Source organism: Stenella coeruleoalba (genome assembly GCF_951394435.1).
Source record: "Stenella coeruleoalba genome assembly, chromosome: 9".
Taxonomy (NCBI): Eukaryota; Metazoa; Chordata; class Mammalia; order Artiodactyla; family Delphinidae; genus Stenella; species Stenella coeruleoalba.
Genome location: NC_137155.1, coordinates 56,512,341 through 56,530,722, shown reverse-complemented (window position 1 = coordinate 56,530,722; position 18,382 = coordinate 56,512,341). Strand labels below are relative to the sequence as shown.

The window sequence follows — 18,382 nt, the reverse complement described above, 5'->3', positions numbered from 1 at the left end:
AATTCAGTTACACATGAGGTGCAAGGCTACGTAGTATATCAGTTCCCACTGCCAATGGCTGGACTCATAAATATACTCATTACAACATACTCCATTTAACAGAATGACACACAAAGCATAAAAATATCTCTAAAGAACAGAGAATTAGTAATTGTAGAAGCAATAGTGGCATTATTCCATGCCTCAGGCCAGACCCATAATATGTGACCTAAAGTTATAATTATGTATCATAATAGAAAAAAAACTGGAATCATATGTTTGGGGAAATAATATTTTAGTATATATTAGATCAACATCCTCATCAGTGTTGTCATATGCTTCAAAGGGTACACTACTGAAAAGACTTTAGTTATTCTACTAATCTTTCAGCCGGGGAATCGCGGAGGAAGGAGAACCACTGCAACTCTTTCCTTGTAAATTTGTAAGTTGCTTTCCCTTGATCATGCCTAAGGTGAAATAGTCTTTCTAGTTTTCCAGATCTGGAGAAAGAGGAAGAGATTTCTCTGGGCTTGAGCAAATAAGACCTGGAATGAAATCTTAAAGTGACCAGCCTTTGGTCACATGTCAGAGGGTCCTCCTCTTTCAAGATGTTATAACCTAGGCAGAATCGTTGGCCATTGATGAGAGCCAGCACGATTGCCTGACCTGTCCACTGAGTGGCTCTATTACCTTGAACATATCACTTCTCAGGGTCGCATTTCTTCTTCTGTAAGATGTTCATGTTTTACTATATGATTGCAAAATCCCTTCACAGCTATGATGATTTTTTTCCTAATGCATGTATGCCAACATATGTAGATATTGATAAATATATTATAATTTGCAATATTAATTGCTTATCAGCGTGCACACTTTTCATTCCTTAAAAACCGCAGGTGGAAAAAAGGCTTTTCTGTTTCACATCTTATGTCCACCATTTCTTGCTCTGTATTAAAACTGTGTATTATCCTTGAAAGAGTTAATTGGAAGTCTAACCTTAAATAATGGAGCATCTTGTGCTCTTACCAAAATTTGTAATTAGTACAATGAGTAACGCTCTCCTGAATTACTAAAGCTAAACAAACAAACAAACAATCCCAATTTATTCCAAGGCCTAATCATACCGAGCCCTCCAACCTGATTAATCATGCAGCAGGCGGTAAACTGCCCTTATTAGCTGACCTTAGACACTTCAATGAAATGAACTGCAGCCTGTGAAAAATGACACACATGCCCAAATCCCATGCAGTAATTATATTAGAAAGTACTCTGTTAACAGATTTTAAAGATAACCTTAGCCTTAAGAATAAGATTCTGTCAAGAGCAAATCCTTCTTCTTTCATTGGCTTCTAACCTAAGGGATAGAGGTAGTCAAATGCTTGTTACCATTACCCAGGAAAAATTTGGCCTTAAAATTGATTGAATCAATTTCCTTTATCTTATTATCTTAGGCCATAGCAATTTAAAAAAAAAACCCAAGTAGAATGATAGCACTTCGTGATCTGGACAGTCTCATATGTCCCTTGTTTGTTTATGTTTTTTTCCTTTTCCCTTTATCTCTATCCTGACCTTTCCTTTCTATCCTCCCATGAAGGTAAAAACCTAAAATGAAAATAAGTAGCTATTCATACTTTCTAACAGAGCCACATGTTCACATGACAAATGGAGTGTGACCATACAGAGACTAAAATGACATATCCTTATTGCAGGCTCAATTTACTTAATTTTGTGTCTTCCAACTATTATGACAAGGGTCACTCATTCTGCAGAATTAATGGCTGATATAAATTTAGTATAAAGAAAAGACTTCTTCACCCACTGTATGGTCAACCTGTGGAATTTACTACCTTGTACCTTGCGAGGTCATAGATTTAGTCCAGGGATAAATTAGGAAGATAGGTAGATAATTTTATGGCCAGTCATAATACTGTAGTTATGCATACTAAGATAAAGGTCATGGAATCTCGTGTTTCAGGGAACAAGCTGATCATCTTAGGAGCTTTGCAGGAGTTCTTGTATTTCCTTAAGATGCTCTGAGCAAGTGGCTTGACTCATATTGAAGTTTCACCTCTCTCTGGCAGTATTGAATACTGCTGTGAACAGGATACCACATTAAGGTCACATTTTTTTTTTTTTTTTTTGGCAGTACGCAGGCCTCTCACTGTTGTGGCCTCTTCCGTTGAGGAGCACAGGCTCCGGATGTGCAAGCTCAGCGGCCATGGCTCATGGGCCCAGCCACTCCGCGGCATGTGGGATCCTCCCGGACCGGGGCACGAGCCTGTGTCCCCTGCATCGGCAGGCGGACTCTCAACCACTGCGCCACCAGGGAAGCCCAAGGTCACATTTTTTGTTTATTTTTTGACAATGAAAACCACAAGTGTCTGCTAATACAATACCAAAGAACAATGAAACAACAGAATAATTTATTCTTCCATTTAACGAAAGTTTATTGAGGGCCTACCAAGTGCCTGTCACGCTTTTGGGTGTTTGGATACAACAATGAGAAAAACAGAAAAATCCCTGCTTTTATGAAACTTACATTCTAGTAGGGCAAGGGAGGTAATAAGCCAAACAATAAGTAAGTTATATAGTACATTCGAAGCTTTTAAGTATGGAGCAGAGAAAGGAAAAGGAAACAGTTTTATAATTTAAAAAGAGTGGTCAGGAAGGGCATTATCAAAAGGCGACATTTAAAGCATGGAAATATGTGGGAGAAGAGTGTTCCAGACAGACAGAAAAGCAAGTAGAAAGGTCCTGAGGGCTGCTGAAAGTAATCTATTAATTAAAATATATTCTTGATTAATTGAAAGACTCAGGGAAATGACATAATCTGATTAATTTTTTTATTGTTGTTTAAAATGCTACAACCCTTTTTATTTCTTTCCTTCTTGCTGAAGAAAAATTTTCTAAATTTATGAGATAATCTTCCTGCCTTGGTATTGTAGAACAATGCACACAGATACTAACAATGCACAGATCTACTCACCTTAGATGGGGGTTGAAGATTCCAAGTTGTCCATTACTGTAGCATTAAAACTAGCGATGCATGAACTGAATCTGTATAGATTCCCAGATGGATTCTGGGAATTTAAAAATCAAATTTGGCACGTGTCAATTATATTGCCTTTTCTTTTCTTCTCCTTCATTTCCCCTCTGCTTTACTCTTTCCATTTCTTTTAGAAACTTTTCTGCGAAATCTTGTTCTGGTTTATAGGTTCCTTTATCTTTTCTGCTCTTGCTGCAGTCTTTCTAAAGAGGTTTCTTTAGGAAGAACTCCTTTTATCCATTTAATGTTGGGGAGAAAAAACCATACATAAACTTAGTGGATTAAACAACATCTATTATTTTTCATGGTTCTGCTGGGGACTGGGAGGTTCTTCTGGTCTGGACTGGCTTGGCCAAGCTTGATGTGGTCTAGGATAGCCTCCATCCCATGACTCGGGGGTTGCTCTGTGTCAGCTGGGATGACAGCCACCTGTCTGTCATCATCCAGCAGGCTAGCCCGGGCTCCTTCACATGGTGGCAGAGAGATTTCAAGCAACAACAGAGGGCAAGCCCCCATGTACAAGCACTTTTAAGCCTGTATTTATATCTTGCTTGTCAGTGTGCTATTTGCTAAAGCAAGTCACGTGGTCAAGCTCAGATCTGTTGGGTAGAAAAATAGATTCCACCTTTTGATGGGCTGAGCTGTAAAGTCAAATAGCAAAAGGGCTTGCATTTAGGGATGGGAGGAATATGTGGCCATTTTTTAGTTTACCAATCTGCCTTCTGGCCACAAATCATTCCCATTTTTACTTCTTGTAAAATATGCTCACTCGTATCACAGGACCTTCCCTCTCCCAAAATTTTATCCTAAGGTGTCAGGATTGAATTACAGGATCTTTTATATGTAACTGGTCCAGATGTCGATGAGGTTCCCTGAATACAACTTCTCAGGTGCAGTTCCTCTTGAAGTTATCTGGCCTCACACCCTACATAAAATAGAGATACTGGGAGAGGGTCATTGCAGTAAACATTCCCATTTGAAGTCCCACCTTCCTCACTACTTGTATCCTTAACTGTATTGTTTAAGGACACTGGGCCTGAATGTGTGCTCTCATACCTGGCCAGATTAACATGATTTGCTGCTTCTTTCTCAATGGCCCTTTGAAGTGTACAATGGAAGTGACTTAAAAAAAATTAGGGAGGTACAATTCCAGGAAGAACTGAGATAGTTAGTAAACACTAATTTTAGAGAGCCTATTCCCCCGACTGCCCGCGCCCCAGGAACTATTTGCACAAATCCCTTTCTATTCAATATAAAAGATGAAGTAGCTTTGGCATATCCACAAAATGAAATACTACTCAGCAGTTTTAAAACATGAACCTATAACAACACAGATGAATCTTAAAATTATCATGTGGAGTGAAAGAAGCCAGCCAAAAAAGAGTATATATGACTGAACTAGAAAATTCGAAACTCATCTATAGTGATAGAAAGTGATATATATATATATATATATATAGTGATAGAAAGTGATATATATATATAATGATAGAGATTGATGACTGCTTGGGATGGAGGGATTACAAAAGCGCAGGTGAAAGCTCTGGGAGATAATAGATATTTTCACTATTTTGATTGTAGTGATGATATCATGGGTGTGTACACGTGTAAAAATTGTACACTTTAAATGTGCAGTTTATTATAAACTTCATCCATAAACCTTAGTAAAATTTATATACATATATAAGAAAAGATAAAGTGGTAAACCCAGATGAGGATTTGGGGCATAAACACTAGAATATATAGATTTGATCAGGGAAGAAAAAACTGAAATTCAAATTAGTGAAACTAGCAAGATTTTCATCTAAGCTTATAATTCTGATCATCTATAATTCAAAGGTTACTGATTTAAATGGGTAACTAACATAGTTTCTAATGTGGAAAACTGGCACCTTTCTAAGGTCCAAGAAAGAATATAACTGCTGTGTTGGGTGTACCGTTTTGTTGTGGTTCTAGCTTCCATCACTAGGGAACAAAGCCGTCACCCCTGGAACACTTTATATACCAAAGTTCTTAAGGAAGTAATAATCAGAATAATAAACTTTTTCTAACACCTGAGAAATAATTGTCCATAGCAGTTCTGAAGTGTAGCCTGGCACATGTTGCAAGATTCCCTTTACTCAAGAAGCAGGTAAACTTTCTTGCTGAGGGCCCAGTTCTTCTTCCTAGAATTGACTCCCTGGCTTATTGTCCTTTGAGATTCTTCTCAGAGGAGGGGAGTTTATGGCCCTCTGAGCCCTTTCCTGCCTCCTTTATAGCTCATGTTTGTAGTTGGGTTGCTTTCTTAGTCTGCTTCTTGCATGTAGAAAATTGGGGGCCCAGATAAATCTTTTCATTTTGAATTCTTTGTTTTAGTCCAACTCTCTTAAAAACTTGTGGGCTTCCTGTGAATCTAATTTGGGCCTACTCTATGCCCTAAAGGCCACATCACCAACTCTTTTTGAGAAGGCCACTTTCAACTTTGGGTGGCATGTTAGGCTGCTGTGATCAGACATTCTTAAGGTTCTAGGCAGTACCTTACACTGTTCAGTGGTTTAACAGGGGGTCTTTCAGCCACACCCTTCATCTGGATCTTTACCTTGAAGTCAGTTCCTACTTTGAGAATCTTTAATGGCAGGAGAGACCAGCGATATGAAATAGTTTTATTTTCTAAGTTCTCAAGTCCTGGTGCCTTTATGTTGCCTATGACTTCTGCAAGAAAACTGCACAGTTCTTTCTTTAACTTACCTCTCCTTTTTTGTCCCTTATCTTATGCAATAAATACTCCTTCAACATTTTCCCTGGGGCTCTGCTGTAGCAAATTAACAAATTCTTTAGGAAAATGTTCTGTCTTATAATTTATCATAGACAACAGTTTGGCCATTGTTTCACTGCTATATAACAGAGATTACCATTTTTCCAGGGTGCTGTAGCAGCTTATTTACCCATTTTCTAGACTCTGCTAACAATTTACTTACCATTTTCCCAATTTTGGCTAACATTTTTTTTTTTTTGCCACTTTTCCAGTCTCTATCTACCACCTTGTCCTAAAGTGAATGCGACATATTTTAAGTTGCTGTTACAGCAGTGCTCCTGTCCTAGTACCACTTTCTATATCAGTTAGCCTTTGCTATATAACAGACTGTCCATAGCTTTGGATTAAAACAATAATATCTATATTTCTCACAGTTTTGTGGGTTGGCTGTGTGTTTTTTTTATCATCAAGACTTGCTCAGCTTGGGCTAGAAGGTCTAGGATGACTCTATACATGCCTGGTGGCTCTGTGTCTGTTGGGAGCGAAGCTACACTTCTGTCATCATCAGTAGGCTCGCCCAGGCTCATCCACAGGACACAAAGTCAGAGTGCACAGGGGAGGAGTTTGCACACATACAGGAATAGTGCACATAGAGTGCACACATACAGGAATGGGAGGAGTTTGTGTGCCACCTTTTGCAGTCTACCACACTCCTTCTCTTTTCACTTCAATTTCTCTCGTCTTCTTTATTTTAGTACTGAGAGGACTTGGCTTTGTTAGCAAGCTTGATTGGTTGCCTTACCACTCACTGGCTTTCTTATGCTACCTGATAAAGTCTGTGTGAAAATTTACTACAACCATGCATTTGGCATAATAGTTGTTCAATACCTAATTGAACTATGTTTCTTTAGATCTTCTTGTCAAGTTTAACTCTTCCCAGTTTCTGTTTGGGAATTCCGTATTTTAAAATGTTCAGTTATTCCTCACTATTTGAGATGTAGTTGATTAAAACCGTCAAACTTTGGGGGGCATGGTTTACCACTCATGAGCTTTTATACTCCTTACTTAATCGTTAGGGAACTGACATTTTCTATGAAACTTACCTTGCCCTTAAGAAAATGAATGTCAAATACAATTATGATTTGTTTAAAGAATTGAATACTACAGTGGTAGGTTATATGAAATTTTTTTTAAAATTCTGTTTTCTCTGCATCAGGATTAGTGGTTCCAAAGGAAGAGGGAGTTTGAGAGAGATCAGATTTGGGGATGGGAATAGAATTATGTTTTGAGGAAAGCATCTACTTAAGGCTTCTGCATTTTTAAATCCATCAAAGAAGTCATTTATTTCTCTCATAAATCTGTAATGATGGCACAGTTGCACATAATGGTTTGTGATCTCCTTTGGTCAGCAAAGAGGGAAATGAAAGAAGTAAACAAGCACATGAACCTAGTAATATCCACCCAATATTTCTTAATAGCCCCTGAGATGGCAAACCTAAATGATCTTGCTTGCTGAAAGGATATTTCAGCAATATCCTTTTGAGGATATTGAGAGGATGAGTTTCCAGTCATAAATGGAACACAACTAATGAGATGATTTCTTCTGTCCTGCATAACCTGAAATGTTAACCACAATTCCCTGCAACTGGGGGGCCTTCTGCAGTCACACAAAACTGTAACAGAATACTCAGTGTTTTCCTATCCTTAGTCTATTTCCTATTCTAGCTGCATAAAAAACTTATTAACATGTTTATAAACTAAAAGCTGAGGCCAGAACTTGACTTTGTTTACTAAACTTTCAAATTCATATCTTGTCATTTCAAGATAATTTTTCTATCCCCCTCCCTCAAAACTGAGGAGTTTGTGTTATAATAAATATGTATACCTTACTTAAAAGTGTCTGTTCTAAACCAAGATGCACTTTTAGATACATGTTATTAAGAACAGTATGTAAAAATATCAACTTATCTACCTGAAAGAATCATTTTGTGAAGCGTATGATAAACACACTATCATCTGAAGGGTAAACTCTCTGTACATGAGCAGTTTATCACCGGGAAGAGTTTCTTTGGACTTCATATCAGGTCTGTCAATACTATCACCATTACTTGAACGTCTGATGCCTCTGCTCTGGAATATTTAAATTGCCTCCTAACTGGCCTTTCTTGCTGTACTGCCACCGAATCATTTTATTCGTTGCTATCAGAGTAATTTTCCTTAAGCTGTCATTCCCTAGTTTAGAAACATTAACTATTTCCTCATAGCCTACAGAATAAAGCCCAAATTCCCTACTTGATACTCAAGGCTCTCCATTAGCAGGTATCACGTCTATGTCCACTTTCGTCTTGACACAGTAATCTCACAAAAGAGGTTAACTTTTCTTAAGAAAAAACACTTTATAGGGCTTCCCTGGTGGTGCAGTGGTTGAGAGTCCGCCTGCCGATGCGGGAGACACGGGTTCGTGCCCCGGTCCGGGAAGATCCCACATGCCGCGGAGCGGCTGGGCCCGTGAGCCATGGCTGCTGAGCCTGCGCGTCTGGAGCCTGTGCTCCGCAACGGGAGAGGCCACAACAGTGAGAGGCCTGCGTACCACACACACACACAAAAAAACCAAACAAAAAAAACACTTTATATAACATAAGGAAAAATTATCTCTTAAGTAGACAGAGTCTGAGGATTCTGTATCATTTTAATCTGGAAAGCCTAGCATTGCTCCAGGTCTCATTTATTAGGAGGCTTTTAGTGCCAGACGTTCACGCATAACATTGTCTTGTGATACTCAAAACAGTTGTGTTGGGTATAACCACAGACAGTTTTCAGATAAGGAAGTCGAGCTCAGGAAAAAATATATACCCAAAGCTTCATGATGGGTCAGAGTGGAGCCAGAATTTGAATAGCATTCTCCTGAATCTGTAATCTGTGTTCTTCCCCCTTTACCACAGCTCTAGCAGAAGTTCATCATAATGCTGTTTTGATGCACCACAGAACCTTCCTATGGTTCTCTTAGGTGATCTCTACACTAGGATGACTTTGGGAGGTGACAGCACAATAAATGAACTTTTTAGAATTACAGTGTTTCAGGGACTTACTTTCATACACGCTAGGCTCTGAACTGTTCTTTCTCATTGGATCAGAACTGCATGTTGCATGATGGCAAACAGGTATTTTCTTATTGACACTATTTTTTATTCTGGGTATTCGTCACCTGATGCGATGATGAAGATTAACTTGCAGTAATACTGAACATAAAGCACTTTATAAGGTCAGAGTTCACATTCTTTAATGCATTCAGTGGTGTTGCCAATGATATCAAAAGCAGATCAGGCCATGTATTCAAGAAGATATTTCCTGGTATTACAGCTTAGCTTAAGTTAAGGGTTTCTAAGACATTTCAGAGATTTTACTGTGTTTTGGGTATACAGAAATAATTGAAATAGCCCTTAAAGATTTTCGTGAATTGTAAGGGACCCTTTTTCCTGCTACCTCCCAAATGGTCATATCTTAGAGAATAAATATTTTGTGACGAGCTCTGCAAAAATAGAGAATGCTTGATCACAGAAATATTGAATACTAATAAGAAACACATAGGCACTTCAGGTGCACTGCAAAAATATTTAGCTTGTTGAAGACAAATTTCAGGTATATTTAATTTCCAGACTCCTACACTATAGTTGGGTTTGAATTCTATATTCCCAAGCCAGAACTTTTTTTAATAGGAAACTCTTTTAAATCCATATATTCCCCCAAATGTTTCTCCTGTATATTTTTGGATATCTCTCTCTCAGGAAGTGAAAAGGGTCTGAATTTTATCCTACTTGGAAGCCAACAATTTAGTCTGCCAGTTTCATTGGTGCTGGCAGAAGACATGATATTCCTGGATCAGAAACCAAGGACAGTTTATATGACTCATAGCACTAGCAGTAGCCAGAGTATGAGCATTTGTGTCGATTCTTTGAGCCTCGACTCTTGCTGGGCAATGTGAGGAGGATCAGGTGATATTCACATATGCAATGAGGAGTATCATAGGTGAGGAACCCTGAGTTTAGGGAACCCAAATTGTTTATAATGGGTAGTAGGCATGTCTGCCTTTTCCTCCAGGAGACATTATTTCTAACTTCCAGGGCTGAAAGCAAATCTGCCCTTTGCTCCAGAGCAATACATTATCTATATCTCCCATGGCTGTTCACTACACATACATCCTGGAAAAGATAGCTGGGAACAAAGGCAGTCAGTGCTTCTACTTAAAAGATGTGTAGAAATGTGAGCGGCCCCTGGAGTATTGTCTTCCAAAACTTAATTTCTGGAGTCCCAAGAAACTTCAGGGCATGCTACCAGCTTGACACATTGGGTAGAATTAGAAGTTATGCCCTGTGATTTGAGGGATCCTGTCTCTCAAATTAACTATGTATCATTGATTGTTTTACCATTATAACTTCACTCCTTTGACTCAAGCTTTAGGTCTACAAATGAGCCCTTTATCTAATTACAAATACCTGGAAGTAGTTCCATTTTATCCCTCCATACTTTAGTAAATAGAAACAGAGTATTATAGGGGATGAATATTCCTGGGCTTAGAATTAGAGAGATGTGATCTTGAGGCCTGATTTTACCACTGACCCTCAGTTTCTCTATCCAAAAACTAGAAAACAGTGGAGAAATGCTATAAAAATTCTGAGAGAAAATGCATACCAAACTAAAGTTTTATACCTATCTAAACATGAGGGTAAATGTGTTAACAGATATGTGAGGTCTCAACAGCATAAGTGTCCCTGCACCTTTTTTAAAAAAAAAACATGGAAGGATACACTCCATGAAAGCGAATAAGTAAAATAAGAAAGAGGAAGGCATGAAATAAAAAAGATGAGTCTAACACAGGAGGGAGGCAAAGGGAATTCTCAGGATGATGGCAGAGGGGAGCCCCACAGTGGTAGGTATCCAGCAGCCTCAAAAACAATTAGTCCAGATTATAGTGGAAGGACAGAGGAGTCCATAGGGAGGTCTCCAAGAAACAAATTAAACTGACAGATTGCCTGAGGTGTTTGACTACACTGAGAGGAGTTTTCAGTTCTAATGGAGAGTTTGAGAATGAATTGACGATAGGTATATAGAAAATCAAGCAACCCATAAAACAGAGGAAGTATAAACTTTTAGGAAATAAAATGCTGTTCAAGAACTCTAATTATATTACGTGACTGAGCTTGTTAACAATATTAATAGATTCATAATTATGGAAACTTCAATTATAGACTTAACCTAAAAGTATGCTGTAGTTATGTTGGGAAGATAGTGGAGGGGAAATATGTGTATGCTTTTTGGGGGGGGGGTGTGGAGGATGTGTTGACAGGTGATTTCTTTTCCAGAAGGAAGCAAATAATGTTTAAAATGTAAAAATCAAGAAATAACTGTATTAGCACATTATTTATAAAGTTGATGTAAACACCAAAAGAAATGGCTAAAAGAACTGAAAGTGGTTACCACAAGGAAACAGAAGTAGGAACTGGGAAAGGGTGGGCTAGAGGACTTTTTGTCATGTTTTACTTTTAAAAGGATGTGCATGAATTACTTTGATCAAAATTAAATTTAACTTTAAAATGTAATGCATTTATTGGCCTATCGCCAGTTACATGTTTAGCAGAGATCAGTTAAATTAGAAATGGGATGGACCTAGTGTAATAAAGGCACATACCAGAAAGCAGAAGGTGATGCTATTAGGAGAGGTGAGATCTATATTTCTAGCTCTTGTACATTTTTTTTTTCCAGGGCCAGTCTTGGCCACATCTTTGATCTCACATCATAAACTATGTTAGTTGAATATTTAGTACATTTAGAAGCTGTACTAACTTGTATGGGACACTAAGGTCTGTATAACACGTTACTACTCTAGCACACTAAATGCCATTGTCTCAGCCTGGGTAAGTTATTGCATCTTCGGTGAGTGTCTCATTCAGTATCCAGGGGTACTTTGACCCACTGGAGGAATATTGCTGCATTGCTTATTGAATACATGTATGGGTGGGAGATATTTCTGTAGGTCTGTAGAATTTAAATTCACAGTCTCCTGAGTAAAGATGATGTCCAGTTCAACATTCTGAATTGCATCTAGCAATTGTTATTGCTCAATAAATATTATAGTAGTAATGCTTGGAGGGCTGGGATGCTTGCATCTTGGACAAAACCGTTGCCAGTTGTGTGGAAGTGAGCTCAGACTGCGGTCATATTTCTAGCTGACTCTCAAGTGTTGCGCCTGTGTTAGGCTGCTCATCACGTGGTGCTTCTACTGCTTTACTTCTCAGGGCAGTTCAGCTAACGTGGATCTCAGAGCTCTGAGATGGCTGCAGCTTCTGCTTTACGGATTGTATGCAGTTTTTGTAATCTGTACTAATAAGCTGGGGAGGTGGATGGTAGGAGAGAAAGGAGTAGTGTAAGAAAAAAGAGTTGTCAGACTTCTGCATCCTCTTTTCTGTTAATTCATTAAAGAATTCGAGCAGCTGTTATGCACAAAACACAGTGCTAGACTGGGGATGCAGAGCTACAAAGACACAACCCCACACCTCAAGGAGTGTACAGTTTCAGTGGAGAGACAGAGTTATGAATGCTAATTATAGTATCAGGCAGAATGCTCAAGAAGAGCATGTCTGTGGGGTTACAGGATCTGGATTTCAATTCCCCACTTACTAACTGCCTGGCTTTAAACAAGTTAATCTTGTAGAGGCCTCTATAAGATGGAATAATAATGGTGATGATTAAATGAGTTAATGCTTGCTTAGCAAAGTGTCTGGCTCATAGTAAGGCCTTTAATAATAATAATATAATAATAATTTTATTATAAACAAGCAAAATGTCATGGGAGCAAGGTGGAAGGAGTTTCTCCTCCTACTGAAGGAGTTGCTATTGGGATAGTTTACTAAGGAAGTGGCAACTGAGCTGACAACTAGAGGATGAACAGGAAGAAAGAACAGATGGAAGGGGATAGTATTTCAGCATTTCAGAATCAGGGAACAGTATGAACAATGACACAGAGATATGAACGTTTTTAACTTATTTAGGAATCAGGTTTGCTTGGGGGATTTGTAGTGAGGGGTAATGTTAGAAAGTGAAATGAATCCAAATTGGGCTGTACCTGGAATGCCATAAGAAAGACATTCAAATGTTATGTGGCTGGTAGAGATAAAAGTTAAGAAGCTATTAGTTGTTACCCAGTTGAGAGGAGATGAGGAGGGCACTTGTGTGCTTTTCTGTGGACATTGGGAATGTGGGAAAAACTGGATACCACCAAGTGCCTGGGAGGATTGTCTTGCCATTAGCTAAGGTGGAACCCTAGAGGAACATCTGGTTTACAAGGAAAATAATGAATTCTGTTTTAGAAATTGATGATTGTTTTAGTTCTCAAGCTCATTAAAAAATTATTTTCTCAAGAAAAGATTTCTTAAATCAATGATTATATGATTATATGAAAGCTAAAGTTTTGTGTAGCCTCAGAGGCAATAACATATGAATAATCTGACTTTCAAGTAGCCTATGTGCCATGCCAGGAAGTCATATAATATGTAATGAATTATGTTATATACTTTCAACACAAGAATCCATTAGCAATATTAACATGTCAGACACTCTCTACAACCCCTTCAGCATCCCCTCATACCTTAGCAGGAAGTGTAGCATCTAAGATATGATTGCTGATAATTTAGCAGGAAGAATATCTCTTCACACTTGTGTTTATTTAGCTTTCCATTTGCTAGAGTTACCTCCTATGCATATTTAAAGAACTTGTTATTGGCTTATGTATAAGGCATACATCAAGAACTGTTATTAAACATTCACATAATGCTAAATTTGGTTGAAAGTCAGCAAATTGAATATAGAACAAGATCTCCCTTTTGGATGGCTGCACTTTTATTCTCACACATAGATTCACCCTGGGATGTACCCTTGAATTCAGTGGGTATTGTACATGCCTCAGGCTGGAAGAAAGGGAAATACCAATTCACTTACAATTCTTTTTTTTTTTTTTACTTTTTTTTTTTACAATTCTTTTTGATATTTATTTTTACAGAGACCCAGTTTGGTGATTTCTGTTAATACCATCAACTGTGACCTAGAACGCTAAAAGAAGATGAGCTGACCAGGAATTTGGATGAAGGGATTTAATGGAGCTGAGTGGTACAACATTCCTTTTGAGAAGCATTTGCCTGCATCTTGAATCAATCCTCCAAGATTGAATGAGTTTAGGTAACAATCAGATATTTTCCCACCAGCCTGCAAAACAGCTTACTTCCCCTGCTCCACCCCGGTATTTCTAAGGTCAGTAAGAAAACGTCAGAGGCCTATATCTGGTAATTGTCAATTATGTTTTGTTTCCCTGCTGGGCCCTTTCAACGCTAGAGTTACTGCAGGATTGGTCATTTCATTCATTCATTCAACATTTTTTGTCCTCTTCCTGTGTGTGAGGCACTGTGCTAGGTGCTATAAACCAGGAGCTGAGGATACAGAGTTTAAAAAGATCTCTGCTCTCATGGAACTTAAATTCTATTGGGGGAAGGCAAATCATAAAATCAAATAAATACTTTTAAATACTACGAAAAAAAATAAAACAAAGTAAGAGATAGTGATTGGATAAGAGGCTGCTTTAGATAGGGAAGTTCAGGAATGGCATTATCTGAGGAGGCAACGTTTGAGCAGAGACCTGAAGAAGAAGGAGCCAGTCATATGAGCATCTGGGGAAATATAAAAACTTAATTTGGTGACAAGAGCTGTAGTATGTACTTGGTTAAGAGGCAGCACATCACTGATGTAAGGAACTAGTTACTAGATAAGGATGGATGGAGAGCTTGCAGTTAATATAGGTTTAAAGCATAAACTACATTCAAACAACTGTTTCCATTCCCTTAGGGAAAATAGGGAGTAGTGAAGCAAAAAACAACACCCCTTCTCCTATTCTTGGTCACAGAATTTCTAGGTAGACATATAGTTTAGAACCACTGTATCAGCTCTGCATGGCTTATATTTGGACTGTAATATGAGAGAGAAATAAACTGGAATCTTTTTTAATTTGCCAGTATGTTGGATTGTGTTATGCATGTGATCTGTATACTGACTAATATACAGTAGGTTAAAATAATGCATGGGGTAGCGATAAGATTGAAAGAAATTTTGAGAAAAGGAAAAAAATCCCACGTGTCAACCAACTTTTTAAATACAACTATCTTTTTTTTTCTTTTTCTTTTTTGCGGTACGCGGGTTTCTCACTGTTGTGGTCTCTCCCGTTGTGGAGCACAGGCTCCGGACGTGCAGACTCAGCGGCCATGGCTCACGGGCCCAGCCGCTCCGCGGCATATGGGATCTTCCCGGACCGGGGCACGAACCCGCATCCCCTGCATCGGCAGGCGGACTCTCAACCACTGCACCACCAGGGAAGCCCTAAATACAACTATCTTAAAACTTGTATATTATCTTCCGAGACTCATCCACGTGCACATTTTAACATAATTGTAATGAATTTACATACCATTTGACATTCTGCTTTTTCAGATTTAATCCTATATGTTACATAATCTTCTCTGTTTTAACGTAGTTGTCATAGTTATTTTTAGCAGCTTTATACCATTATAAAGTGTTGCTGTACTATAATTTACAAATTCATTCAAGGGATAAATTTTTAAAAATTAGTTTTATTAGTAATCTAGTTGTTGATTTTTTGATGAATCTGCTTTGGTCTTTGAGAGTCTCTTAAATGCTTAGCTTGAGCCTGAAATGTATACCTGGTAGGAGGTAAGTAGAATAAACAATAAATGTTAGCTGGCATTATTATTATTGTTATTAGGATTGGACTCCATTGTCTATCCCTAGAGATGGAAAAGTCAAGAACAAGAGCTGGTTTGCGATGGCAGGTGGGGTGAGTTGGAGGACGATGATGCAAACAAACTTTAATGAGCTGTAACCAATCAATACTCGTTTGCCATTTGTAAGACATCTAGTTGTTAGTTGTAAAATTTATACGTTGTGCTCATTCTTCAGATGTTCTGGGCTGCAGTGCCAACCCCGTGCCAAGCCTCCCTCTGTTACTTTAACCACGTCTCCTCTCCCTTTATTCGAATTGCTTTACCCCGTCTTGGACATTCAGTGTTTCCTCTGTGTGGTTTCAGGACATATGTGAGCTTGCTTAGAGTTTTGGGTGTCCTAATAGAAATGGAACACTAAGAAGAGCATTTCACAAAAAAGCTTTTAAATTTCTCATTTAGTATTGTTTTAGCTAACAGTCTAATATGGCATTGAGTGGAGATGATAGGGTTTCTCATGTTGGTGAGTTCTTGATGGTAGAATAATCAATTAATTTGGGAGTATTTCTGGTAAAAATATATTTTAGAATTTTAAAATTAATTTTTGTTAGAGTGATATTTTAATTAACATTTTATATAGGTAATATAATCACATTATTTCAAAGACCAAAGAGTATAAAAACGCATATAGCGATGTCTCCCCCAAACATTCTCATCTGTCCAGTCCCTCTACTCCCCTTGTAATGAATCATTGTTCATACTTTTCTTCCCTACAGAGTTTCCTGATGTATACATAAGCAAATATAAATATATTTTCCCTCTTCTTTTCACACTCTTCTGTATCATAAGAAGCATCTTTTGAAGAAATAGATTTTCAGTGTATTATCAACACATAAAGTTTAATAGATAAAAGTAGTTTCTGGTAATATTATAGGTGTGATAATATTTCAAGGGCATATTCAGAGCCTAGAATTTGGAATTATTTTCTTCTTTGAAAGTTCATTGAAATAACACTATAAGGAAATTTCACATGATGTACTTTATGCTGCTAAAACAAAAGAACACAAATGGTCAGGATACAGGATACTGGAAAATGTGTCAGATTTCAAAGTCCAGGTTTTCACAGCTGTGCAGTACTTACAGCCCAAGTGTGTACGTCACTAAGGCATGAATATTGTTGCTGGCTACCCTATAAAAGATGTCATATTTCAGGTTGGCACTTTGTCATTTCTGAAGTCTGATATCAACGGTTAAGATCTAAAATCATTTATTTTAAAAGCATAAAGGGCTGATAAGATAATATGATACTCTTGCCTGTAACAGAAACCCCAACTCAAAGTGGCTTAAATGATATGTAAAATTTCTTGGTTCATATAACCCGAAGTCCAGTGGTAGATTAAGCTTCTGGATTGATTGATATAATAATTCAATTCACCAAGGATCCATGTTCTTTCTGCCTTTGCTCTCTGCTACCAGCGATGTCTACATTAACTTCAGGTTGATTTTTCTCATATCTGTACTTCCCATAGGAACTGGGATTATTCACTTTTCTGAGATGGAGTGGTGTGGAGCGGGGAAAGGCCAGCAAGGAATACTGAACATCAAGGAACTCTGGGGAACTGCCCGTTAGTTGAGACTTGGGAATGAACCACCGTGTGTGCACCCGATGAACTTTACAATGACTGGACAGAGAGCAATGTGAGCACGTGGGCTTTTTTCGAGACTGCAGTGTATCTTGTTTAAGATCAGGAGTGCAAGGTCAACTTTAGCTGCACATTGGAATCATTGGGGAGATTAAAATTGAAAATACTGATGCCCGAGTCCAGTTCCCAGAGATTCTGATTCATTTGTCCAGGGCTGGAGTCCAGATATTAGAATTTCAAAAATGTTCTTCAGGGGATTCTGATGAGTAGCCAGGACTGAGAACCATCTTCTAGGAATGAAAGAAGTCCAGTACTCTTAGGAAGAATAAACCAGAGAAGTCAAACACAAGAGTAAGTTTTATTTTAATTCCTAATGAGATAATCATCATCACTGTCATCATAATAAACATCTCACATTTATTAAGCACTTAACATAAAGCTAAAAATAGTCATTATTTTAATGAAAATAAAGGCAGAATCAGACAACGTACATTTTTACAGTGATAACAAAAATAAGGAACGAGAAATACCTGTACCATATTGCACTCCTTTCTTTACTAATTAACAGCATGTTTGCTAATCTTTGTACATTCTAGTTGCCCCAACTCTTGAATCCACTCCTTTCCCTCTATTCCACTCTTCTTACCTTAAATCAGCACATTACAATCTTTCACCTGTGTCATTGTGGAGTCTCCTAGCTGGGTTTGGTATTTCTTCCCTGCACTCTCTTTCACAAAGCTTCCAAATGAACTGTCTCTTAGTAAAGCTATTATCATATCAGTAATATTATCCCTTTACTAAAAAAATCTCAAATTCCTTTGCCTGGTCTTCTAATGCCTGTACAGTATATGGTCCAAATCTACTTTTTTTGTCTTATCTCACACTTTCCTCTTTTATTCACTCCATGCTTTAGTCAAATTGAATTAGTCATGATATCAAAAACACACTTTGCATATTTACGCATTAACGCTCTGCTTAAGCTTACCTTTTACATATACAGGTATCCCCTACATTTTGAAAGTTCACTTTATGGCACATTGTTTTTATGAAAGACTTACATTAGTACCTGTTTTAGCTAACTGAAAGAAATCCAAAGAGGATTTTTGCTTTTTACCAAAAAATAAGCAAAAAGCAAAAATAGTGTTAAAGCACGTGTTTCGTAGTCAGCTGTTATAGAGGCAGTGCATACCCCAGGCAGTGAGAG

The 18,382-nt window shown here is 38.0% G+C and overlaps 1 protein-coding gene across 5 annotated transcripts in view; it reads left to right on the top strand.

Annotated features, from left to right (window-relative positions):
- The window catches only part of LOC307191643 (uncharacterized protein), a 143,294-nt gene that overhangs the window by 112,278 nt on the left and 12,634 nt on the right, over nt 1-18,382 (top strand). For 2 of the 5 annotated variants that reach the window (XM_079931798.1, XM_079931797.1), the window contains exon 3: nt 13,813-14,060. The gene's annotated coding sequence lies outside the window, so the exon portion shown is untranslated. Of the gene's footprint in view, nt 1-13,812; nt 14,677-17,064; nt 17,218-18,382 lie in introns of those variants that run through there. The other 3 variants (XM_079931800.1, XM_079931799.1, XM_079931796.1) reach the window with 3 other exon arrangements.